Below are 11,669 nucleotides of genomic sequence, written 5' to 3'. Positions count from 1 at the left end.
ATTCTTTTTTTGTGTGTGTGTGTTGGAGCCACTGTTATGTTTGATCAGAAAGGATAAAGTTGTGAAAGGTGTCATGATTCCGGGAAACAGTGGGAGGAGTGTGAAAGTGTTAGGTTATATGGATGATGTGGTGGTGGTGGTGGGTACAACTAAGGTGGCTCTAAACAGGGCAACATTATTAATTGCTTTCTATTGTGGAGCGTCTGCCTTTAAACTGGATTGGGAGAAGACAAAAATTAAGGTTTTTGGGGTAAGAGGTGTGGATGATGTGGGAAGTGAGTATGTAGAGGGTGAGATTAAAGTTTTGGGAGTTGTGTTTGATGATATGAGAGGAAAAGAGTTGGAATGAATTGGAGAAGAAAGTGATTGGAAGGTTTGGTTTTTGGAGATTGAGGAATTTGACTATGACATGGAAAGTTTTGATAGTGAAGTCTGTGATATTGCCAATGTTGCTGTATGTGGCGTGTGTGTTTTTGCCGAATGTTGCGTGTCTGAAAAGAATAAATAGAATGGTGTTTGTTTGTGTGGGGAGGAAAGATGGAAAGACTGAAAAGAGAGGTTGTTGTGAAAGAGGAAAAATGGAGGTTTGAGTGTGTTAAATATTGAATTTTATTTAAATATGCATAGGATGGTGAGAGTGCTGAAAATGTAGCAAACCCAATTACCGACTGCGCAATTCAGATACTCTGCTGGCTAAAGCAGAAATGCGCAGTATATATGACTTTGGCACTTTAAAACCCGGCGGACTAAATGCCGACTTTGAAATTAAATGGTTTTTATGATTCATATCTTATGACTTATTATTCTGTCTTAAATCCACGTTTTTATTAATTATGTCTATCTGTATTATTTAATATTTATCAGTTGACCTTGTTATGGACATTCAGGTTTTATATATACATTATCTATTTTATTGCTTATATATGTCCTCATATATGCTGATGAACATCTGTCATTTTATATATTTATGGTCCATATTTATTGCTGATACATCTCTGCATCATCCATCCTAGATGCGCCCCTCTACAGTCAGGATCTCTGCTATAATAAGCAGGAGTCCTGTGAAATAGACTACTGACGCTTTCTCTGTGTCCACAGAGCTTAGAAAACCGGAAGAGCGGCGCAGTGGAACGCAGAATGCGTTCCAAAAGCCGGAAATTACAAAGATGACTGCCGAACCCGGAAGTGGTCAGCGGTGCGGGCGGAGGAGGTGAGCGCTGGTTGCTACACCTGGTTTACATGCTATAAATAGGAGAACCTGCAACCCAGCCACCTACACAGCCTTGAGAAAGACCCACATCTCTCTGGGTCGAAACGCGTTGGCGGAGTATTGGTGGCATTTGGAGTTCCAGACCAGGCAGACTAAAGGACTATTACCATGCACTTGACGTTCCCAGACCGGTCACCCGGGCACTGGACTAGTGAATATTGGTTTATGCGCTTGAACTGACTAAGCACCAGTTCTGTTACCATCTCTGGTAATTAGTACCTTTTGCACCCTGTATACTGGAAAACCTTTGTTTTTAAAGTGTGTTATTTTGTGCTTTTTATGTATGTAATAAAAACAGGCTTCATTATTATAAGCCCTTCTTCTCTTTGCATACATTGGATTGCTATACCCTGTGGGGGATTCTGAATTGTCTGGATTTGAGGATCATGGAACATCCTGTGTTTTTAAAGGAAGTATTTTTTTTGCTTTATATATCACCTGGTTATTACCTTATGTATTGCTAAAATACTGCACCTACCCCAGGCGCCGTTAAGAAGTTATATACCCTGTGTTTACATAGCATGCACTTGGTTTGCGGCGAACCAACCAGAAATAACTAAATGGAGAGCACTTGTGAGAGATGTGATCAGACATGAGAAATATATGTATTATACAAAAAATATGCTAGTTAAGTTTCACAGAAAATGGGATAGATGGTGTAATACTCGTTTATATAAAATAAATGAAGAGGAGGAAGAATGGTTGAACGAGGGGCAACAGTCCATTTAGCATAAAGACTGGGGGAAGAGAAAGAAAAGTGTGTGTGTGGGGGGGGGGGGGGGGGGTAGAAATAAATAAAAGGAAAGAATGCACTGACCCACAAGAATTGTATAAAAGTATCAAGCACAAATTATATAAATAGAAAGAAATAAAAGAAAATAATGCACTAATTCACAAAAATTTTTTACAAAAGAATCCAGAACAAATTATATAAATAGAAAATGTGTATAATTAAGGGAAAAAGACAACCCCTAACCATTAAATAAATATAATTTAATAACAGGCACGTATGAATATATATTATAATATAAAAAAAACAACAACACACATTTTGGAAAAAAGCACTATAATATAAGATGACACGAATGAGGACAAAAGCTGAATTAGCAGCGAAAAGCTGTATGGACTGTTGCCCAATAAAGCAAATAGAAACACTAGTTAGCAAGGGAATAGCGGAAAATAAAGAAATGAACGAGATAAGAACAAACACCAGTAGGAGGATATGTATTGTAAAATAATGATGTGTATTGTTAATTGTTTAAATGTGAGTTAAATGTGTACATGTATATGTATGTTTTGAGTATTGTTGTCTATGTAATGTCTTTTTTTTTATAAACAATCGAATAAAGAATATAAAAGTTAAAAGAGTGCTGAAAATGATTGAGAAAGAAAGTAAAGCATCATGTATGATGACATATATGGCAGGGGGTATAATGTGCAGAATGAAATGGTATGAAAGGAAGATAAAGCAACCAATAGCGTTTGAGAGATGTGTGTGGTATGAAAGAGTCTGTGCCTTTGTTAAAAAGTGGAATTTGATGAATGAGACAAAGGTTGCTTGAAAGAAAAAAAAGAGTGACTGATTTGATAAGAGGAAGAGAGAAAGAGAGTATTATTAATAGTTTGACTGAAAAATAAATATGGGGAAAAATGGGTATGGATGGGATGAATAATAGGCAGCTTGATGTGGTCTAGATGCATGGGATTTTGTCAGTGAGACAGGTGCAAAAGAAATGTGATTTGGCAAGAGTGTATAAGTGTCCGAGAAGTGAGTGCATTGTAGAATGTCTGTGGGATAAGAGAAATATTTATATTTTTAAGAAAGAAGAGATTGAGGTGAAAGTATGATTCTCAGAAAACTTTATATGTGCTATGTATGGGATGGAAGGAATGGGCATGAATTTGACGAGGAAGGCGTATGGAAGCATTTGGTTAAGGCATAATAAATAGTGGTGAGGTAAAGGGTTTGATAGTGGGCTTTTAGTAATTTGTCCTTTATATAGGAGAAGCGACAGTATTTTCAGGACTGAGTGGTTTTAGAAAAAAAACCTTGTTCTTATCAGTGTAATATCTGATATGCCCCCTATCTGGGGGCCATATATTAAATCGATTTTTAGAACCGGGAGGTGGAAGAAGAGCTTGCTCTGTCCACTCCATGCATTGACCTGGTATTGCAGTACTTCCAGGACCGGTGCACCTTTCCTAATCGGTCATCCAAAAATAGAATATTGCTATCCTTCAAATGTGCCTTTTTGCATCCATAACTCTCTTTTTTTGTTGCCATTTTCATATGTAGCCCTTCAATTGCTTTGGCACTGTGCAGCACCTTTGTATTTGCAAATGCATGCATTTGCTATTTTGAACCGTTGTGTATAAATATTTGGAAAGCTGGCCTACAGTGATCATTTGGTGTCTACTTCTTGTCTCCCTTATTTTCATTTCCAGGAATCAAGCCGATGTGATGGTTTGGGGCACTCTACGGCCAAATTCTGCATGTGCGGCCTACCTAAATAAACTGAAGCCTACCTAAATTAAATAGCTTAGTGGCCGCAGCGACCTCCCAAAATAACTGGGAACACTTCCTCACTATCCTGCTAACTTACCAATGAAAAAACCTACTTAATCACACCATTTGAAATTTTGGACCCCTTCACAATTTTAAACGGAAACATTTAATAGGAGATTGACAATGTCTTACTTTTGCATTTTGGACCACGATTTTGACCGCCACCACCCCCCAAAAAACTGCATTAGCCAAAATGTCAACAGCAGAGGTGCAGCTCGTGTCAACAGCAGGGGGGGCACATGCAAATTCAGAATAACTGCTACCAAGAAAAAAAGACTGGAGTGCACCCACTTAGCTCCTAGGCAGGCCCAGGGGTGTGCAGGAGTGCAAGTTTAGGTAGGCCTAGGCCACCTAGCTAACAAGCAAGCATACATGCATGCATGCATCCAACAAAGCAGGCAGGCAGGCAGCTAGCTTTGGGCCGCTCATTGTAGAGTTGTGTAGTGTCCATGGTGCTTATCTCCACTAGTGTGTGTCCCCCAAATGTGTGTGCCGTGCTTTGCTCGGTCCCCATTCGGGTTACTGCTTCTCGGCCTTTTGGCTGCGATCCTGTATCGTAGCTTGAAGGTTTCCCAGGTCTCTCGCTAGAGGCCTGGTGTTTTTTCTAGGAGTGATAGCGCCATCGGGCGTGAGCAGAGCATGTGTTCCTGCAGCAACATGGCTGGTCTGAAGAACAGTATTTATTTTGTGGTGGAGGAAGAGACTTGGACGTGATGTGGTATGGGTTGTCAGACAGATTCTGATGAAACTGGCTGAAGTTACGGTAACAGACATTTTTTGTGCCCAATATTTCCCTAAGCAGGGGATATATGGATATTACCTTTTATAATGCTGGTTTGTGTCTGAATGTGTATGAGACCTTGAAGGGGAAGATGGAGGAGACTGATATGAATTTGCTAAAAATGGTGCCCTTGTTTAGCGTGCAAGAAATACCTGTGATCGTTCACCTTTACAACCCGTATGCTGACATTTCTATGAAGGCATTTTTAAAGAACTATTGTGATAACGTCAGTGATGGGGTAAGGCAGAAGAATGTTTTGGGGAGTTTAAATGGGAAATGGAGGTTCTGGGTTAAACTCCAGCCAGACCAAGAAAATGTGGGTGCTAATAGACATCCCCCTGTAAACTTTATGTTCGCAGGCATTAGAGGGTTCCTGTTTTTCCCGGGCCAGCCAAGCTTTGTATGCGCATACTATGGAGAACTGCAAAAATGTCAAGACCTGTAGAAATTGTAAAAGACAGGGACATGATGTTGCTCATTGTCCTGACCCTAAAGTGTGCGATATTTGTGGTCAGCAGGAGAACACTGCTAAAACCTGTCCTTCTAACACCAAGTTCGAGAAACGGAGGGTGTTAATAAGAGAGCAGGAGGAGGAATCAAAGAGACTTCTTGCAAGTACCTCTGTGGACCAAGAGGGATTTAGTACCTCAGTTAAATTGGCAGGGGGAGGTGTGGATGCAAAGCATTCTGGTATGGAGGTGGAAGGGTTAACTACACCTGCCCCTGATAACCCTGACCTTTGTACAGGGAGTAGCCCCAGTGTGTGTCAGGATATGGAAGAAGATTCTCAAGATATAGAGTTTGAGACCTCTGAGGAGGAAAGTGACCAGCCTGGAAGTTCTGCAGACACAGAAACCTTTTATGCAGTGACAAGGAAGAAAAATCAGCAGCCGCACAGTATGAAAAAGCCATGTTTGGCAGAAGAGGTGTTGTGCTGATCGCCAAATCCTTTTTCCATCTTGAGTAGTGATGACTGTGTTCCGTGTGGTGAAGTTGATTATAACTTGGCTCACTTACCTTCACCTTCTTTTTTAGGTGAAGGAGGACTGCAGCCAGGGGGAGAGGAAGGAACTCTCTACCCTGGCAAGCACCCAGGTGTCAGCTGAAGGCAGTAAGGAACCTGGGGATTGATTTGAAATTCAAATTCAGGCAATGGAGGCCAAAACTGCATCTGATGAAATTCGATGCATCAGCAGGGGTTCCTGGGCATCCTCGTCTGTTATACTGTTTTTGAGTCTGACCTTTATTGATGGTGTTTCTTATATTTTTTTTCTTTCTATGGCTCTGAAAGTTTGTTCTTTCAATGTTAGAATGATTGGGGCCTGCGCAAGGAGACTTGCAATCTTTAAGTATATCAAAGAGCTTGGGCAAGATATTTATTGCCTACAAGAATGTGGTTTAAGTTGTGCTCCTAAAATTGAAGAATGGGAGGGGAAAGTCATCTGGTCCTATTCAGAAATGATGGGATTGGAATTCTATTTAGAAATAGGAGTATTAGGGTTGAAAACTGTAATGTTATAGAGCTTGGAAGGTGTGTGATTGCTGTTGTAGATATAGAGATGTTAAGTTTAGAATTTGCAATATATGTGCTTACATTGACAAGAACCTGTAAAAAAATTTGTTTGAGAAGGATAAGTTTTTTCTTACTGGGAAGTGTCCTTTGTTGGTATTAGGGGATTTAAATTGTGTTTTGGAGGGAGCGGGTAGGATGGGGGAGAGACAGATGTGATCAGTAAATTGTGGCTAGAAATGGTTAATGACGTTAATTTGAAAGATATGGTTAAGGTTTGCAAACTGGATACCGTGCCTTTTACTTTCTTTTCAGATAAGGGGTCTGTTAAATCCAGGCTGGATTATATATTTTTTAAGCAAAGAGTTTGAGGTAAGTGAGTATATACAAAAAGAAGTTCCTTTTTCTGACCATGTTACTATCATGTGTAGATTGGATCTTAAAGTGGAAGACCTTTCTGGTAGAGGCTTTTGGAAAATGAATGTGGAGATGTTGGGGGATGAAAGAGTTAAATCCTTGTTCTTTACCTTGTATAATAGTTTGAGTGTGCGGAAGAAGGCATTTAGTAATATTTTAGAGTGGTGGGAATGGGTTAAAAAATAAATAAGATGATTTTTTTGCAAGCAGGTATATAAATGTGCTGTATTGAGGAGGAGATTTGCATAAAAGGGTGTCCTTTTTAAAAAAGTTGAGAGATGGGGGAATGAGTGTGGGGGAACAAATTAGTTCTGTAAGGAAAGAGATTAATAAAATATTGTAGGATAGGGGAAGAGAAATGATCTTTCAGGCCAAAGGGGATGTGAAAGAAAAAGGGGAAAAATGTATTAGCTTCTTCTTTAAAAAGGCTTTTTGTGGGGACAGGAGTTTCAGTGTGGTTTGTGATAAATCTGGTGTGGAAGTTTAAGGGGATGGGATGTAAAAAGTTATTTTAGATTTTTATGACTAATTATATGGAGAAAAGTGGAGATATGTAGGTTTAGAGGAGGAGGTTCTGAGTGTGTTATACCCCTTTCAGACATACTACCAGAGATTTTAGACCCCTTGCGGAAGGGGAACACCATCCCCTCCTTCCACAGCAGCTGCTCCACCCGGCCCACCATCACAACGTGGCCGAAGAGCTGCTGCACGTGGCCAGGGCCAAACGGCCACGCAAGTGAAGTGGCATCCGCATTAATCTCGGCCCGTATGTCATCCCAAATCTTTCATTTTGCTGTGTGTGTCAGCTTCATGTGTGCAACCCAATCCCGTGCAAAGGGTACCCACATTTGTGGTGCCTTCGGTTGGAATGTTTTGGTTGGTTCCCCTGTTGCCCTCTTTCTGCTACCATTACTGGCTGCTGTTCTCGAAGTGTTGGTCCTTTACTTTTCTTGTGAAGCCACCTGATGTGTTCCTAATGATTCTGCTGTGGCTATGTATGAAATGTCTTCAATTTTGTACATTTTTTAGATAATTTTCATTATTATGTTCCCTTTATTTTTTGCATGTGCCAAATAACATGCTAAAAAGTTCTTATGTTTTTTTTCAAATGTAATAAAAACATTTTTTACTGTGTGCTGTTATCGCTGAATGTAAAAGTGACATGTACATTTATATTAGTGTTACACATTTCTGTTCATTGCTTGCAGTGTAAATGTGTAAAATAGCAACAATGCAGTCGTGTATGCAGCATATATTTGTGTATTTTGTAATGGGCCATTTAGGCTGCAATGCTTCCAATTGAACCTATAAAAAGAGTGTAATTAATCAATAATGAGTAGAGGAGTGGATTTTATTGTGTTCAGCTGAGAGTGCTTCAGGTGCGGGCGTACTAATTGGGCGAACCGAATGCCTAGCGCATGAACAAGTGCTCTCCGCAAAGTGAAACTTGCTTATGAAGACCGCATATTTCATGCGTGTTGGTTCGTTTGCAGTCGGTGTCCTGTCCGAATGCACATCTACCAGAGTTCGTGCACTCCCTCGTGTATGCCCACATTTACGCCCAGTTTGGCCCACTTTGAAACCACGCCCTTTTGTAGGGCCGAATGACGCCCATATTATGCCCATATTTCCTGAGTCAATTTGGTGCACATTTCTGGACGATATTAGTGAGAACGAGTACGGAGACCATGCGTGGCACATGCGCATTGCGTTGCCTATGCATGCGCAGACGGCTAAAAAGCGCCCTCCGAAAGAATTTGGAACAGACCGCACCAACCAGAATAAGGCCCAAAGAGAAGCCCTTGTCTGTCTGACCAAGAATGAACAATTGGTGTTCAGACAAGCCAACAAGGGTGGAGCTATTGTTGTTCAGGATTGGTCAGATTATGACAATGAGGTCAAGAGACAGCTAAATGACAGAAATACCTATGACCTCTTGCAAACCAATCCTATGTATGACATTAAAAGCATGGTGGACAAGAAGATTGATAATGCAGTAGCTTATAGATGGATTGATGAGAAAATTGCATTATTATTTAAAGGTTGAGAATCCCATCTGTCCATTCATTTACACACTACCTAAGGTCCACAAGACCCTAGTGGCTCCACCCGTTAGGCCCATAATATCGGCCATGGGTTCGGTATTTCAGCCATTAGCGGTCTTTGTGGACAGCTTTCTACAATCCCTTGTATGTCAATTGCAAAGTTTTCTTTGTGACACATCTGATTTCCTTTCTAAGCTAGCGAGCCTGGGTAGTATCCCCAATGATGCTTGGCTGGTATCTATGGATGTAAATTCACTATATATGGTGATACTCCATTAGGGAGCCATTGAATTTTTGTGAGAGGCTTTCCAAGTTTGGACTCATGGAGGGCTCCCTGTCGAATTTCAGCTATGGTAAGGAATCTTTTTTGCAAAAGATCAGGACCGCCATGGGTCCAACCTGGCACCCTCATATGCTAATCTATATATGGAGAGGTATGAAAATACACATCTAACTCCACAATATGGCAATAAGATCTTTTTGTACAAGCATTTTATAGACAATGTTTTTTTGTTGTGGCAGGGCACCAAGGCTGAGTTTTTGGGGATGGTTCAGCACATCAACAGTTGGACAGCCCTATAAGGTTCACCTTTTATTTCAAATTGATAAAGATTCAATTGATTTTTTGAGATGATCTTTCGAGAAAATCAGGAACTGTGTTCAACATTGTATCATGAGGATACATAGTGTAATACAGTCCTTTATGCCACAAGTCACCACCCTCCTACATTGAAGGAGAGTCTTCCCATCTCCCAATTTTTAAGAGTGTTTAGAAATAACAATTCCAGCCTGAGAATGGAAGAACAAACAGTGGAGATGCAGATCTATTTTGCTGCACGAGGGTACTCACCACAGACAATATCACATTGTGTTATGAAGGTAAGGGCAAGATTTGACCAGTTTGACACTAAACGAGCTTTTGACAAGAACAGAATGATCTATACCACCACATTCAGTACCAGCTCACATTATCGAGAAATCGGTCCAAAATTACAATGCATTTCCCCTATACCACCTATGATTTCATACCGCAGAGGGCCAAATCTAAAACAGCTCCTCATGAGGCCTGCTCTACAGTGCAGGTAAAGCTGCTTTATATATTCTGATTGTGTGACATGTCGTCAATGACTGTAGGGTCTACATTTAAACATCCACACAGCAGCAAGTATATCAATTCGACATCGGTTGTCATGCTATTTGAAATTCATAATTTATACACTTACTTGCCCTTGCGGGCTGATGTATGTTGGTCTAACTACTATAAAGCTATGTATCGTATGGCAAATCGCCGATATTCAATTCGGCAAGCACTTGAAATGAAAAAAAAAGTGATAAACCTGTAGCCATACATTTCATGCAAAAATCAGATGCGGTATCCAGCCTACGGTGTATGGTAATTGACCACAAACCCCTACCAGTTCACTGAGGTGATAGAGAGCGTGAAGCAAGATGGATCTCGGAACTGGGAACAGTCATGCCGAAAGGACTAAATGAATATAAAGCATTGAATATATTTCTTTAAAATGGTAGTCCCACTGATTTAGTAGAATCACGTAGGAGAAAATTTCCTTTTTTTCTCCTAAGAACTCACCAAGATCAATTTGTTAACTATTCAGATTTGATTTTGATCACTTTGCGCGTGCAATTTTTCATTGATTGGTTCGATGGAGATTGCAGTATTTGTATTTAATGGTGTGTTTTATGTTGTTTGTCCTTTGTATTACACGTAGCAGCATTATGATTTTTTTTAATACTTTTTATTAAAGGATTATGCATACAATTCCTTGAAAAAAGCCACTTACATGTATATGGTTATTAAAGTATTACATCAATTGAACAAAAGATATACAAATAAAGTGGCTTTCCTATTCCATGTGTGTCTAGTGTAGTTATTTCAACATTGATCATATACAATTCTTATAAAACATTACAGTAAACATAGATATTAATCTACGATATAAGTAAGATATAACCCGAAACACATGTAATAATATGTATCCTTAATTTTTTCCAGAAAAAAAAGGGGGGGGGGAAGATAGACACAAACAAGACATTAGACAATGACAGTGAAACAAAAGGGATATAGATGAGAAGGGTAAGGAGGGGGGAAATGAGGAATGCTAGATGTGGATTTATATTATTATGTAAATATCCCTATGCCAGATTTACATCTTTAACAGGTTCAAAATTAATTATCAAAGTATATATCCAATGTTTACTTCTTCACTATAATTAGTTGAAACAAGGAGAATAAATATTACCTTAAAGGTAGGAAAAGAGACCTGTCAGCCTTAACCTTAGTGCCAGCATCATACAAGGAAAAAGAGACATATGCAGATACAAATACCTTAATATACATATATTTAAACAAGCAGAAACATAGATCTATACTTTCAACACTTCTCACGATATTATGCTACTAAATCAAAGTCTCAGAGGCTAGCTTTAATTATATACTGCCGACCGACTAATTCTAATTCCTTCTTTAGGCATTATTAAATATGGATAGGATATGATCCTTCGTATCAGTGTCCAGAGTATTTATATATAGAGACCACTTTTGTAAAAATGTTTGAGTTCCATTGGGAATGTCCATTTTCGCATATTTCCTGTAGAAATATAGAATCTGTGTGAGCTTCTGCTTAAGTGTCTCCAGTTGTGGTGCGGCCTTTTCTGTCCATTTGGTTAGGATACACTTCTTTGCAACAGCTATTATTACAATCAACAATGAGAGGGAATTTCCTTTAATTCTGTCCATTGGCCATAACTTAAATGACAAACCCATTAATGCCATGGGTTCCATGGTATTATTGAACCTGAAATACTTCAAAAAGAAAATTTAACACTTTCCACCAAAATCTACAAATTTTATAGCAGGACCACATACAGTGTGCAAAATTTGCTACCATAGCTCCACATTTGAGGCACTGTCCTGATTCTTCTTGAATCATGTATTTCCGTCTATGCGGAGTTATGTAAGCCCTATGAACAGTGCGTAAGTAAACCTCTTGTAAGTATACTGATCGTAAGGCTTTTAGAGATATAACATGTAATCCTATGATGTCATCTATCTGGGTTAC

At 39.4% G+C, this 11,669-nt stretch overlaps 1 non-coding gene across 1 annotated transcript; it reads left to right on the top strand.

Annotated features, from left to right (window-relative positions):
* Positions 1 to 3,284: 3,284 nt before the first annotated feature.
* On the top strand, positions 3,285 to 3,472 carry LOC146006059 (U2 spliceosomal RNA). Its single transcript, XR_014444101.1, has one exon. It is a non-coding gene; the product is annotated as a U2 spliceosomal RNA (small nuclear RNA).
* Positions 3,473 to 11,669: the final 8,197 nt, after the last annotated feature.

Source organism: Crinia signifera, chromosome 5, assembly GCF_055691185.1.
Source record: "Crinia signifera chromosome 5, ASM5569118v1, whole genome shotgun sequence".
NCBI lineage: Eukaryota > Metazoa > Chordata > Amphibia > Anura > Myobatrachidae > Crinia > Crinia signifera.
This window is presented reverse-complemented; position numbering and strand designations above follow the sequence as displayed.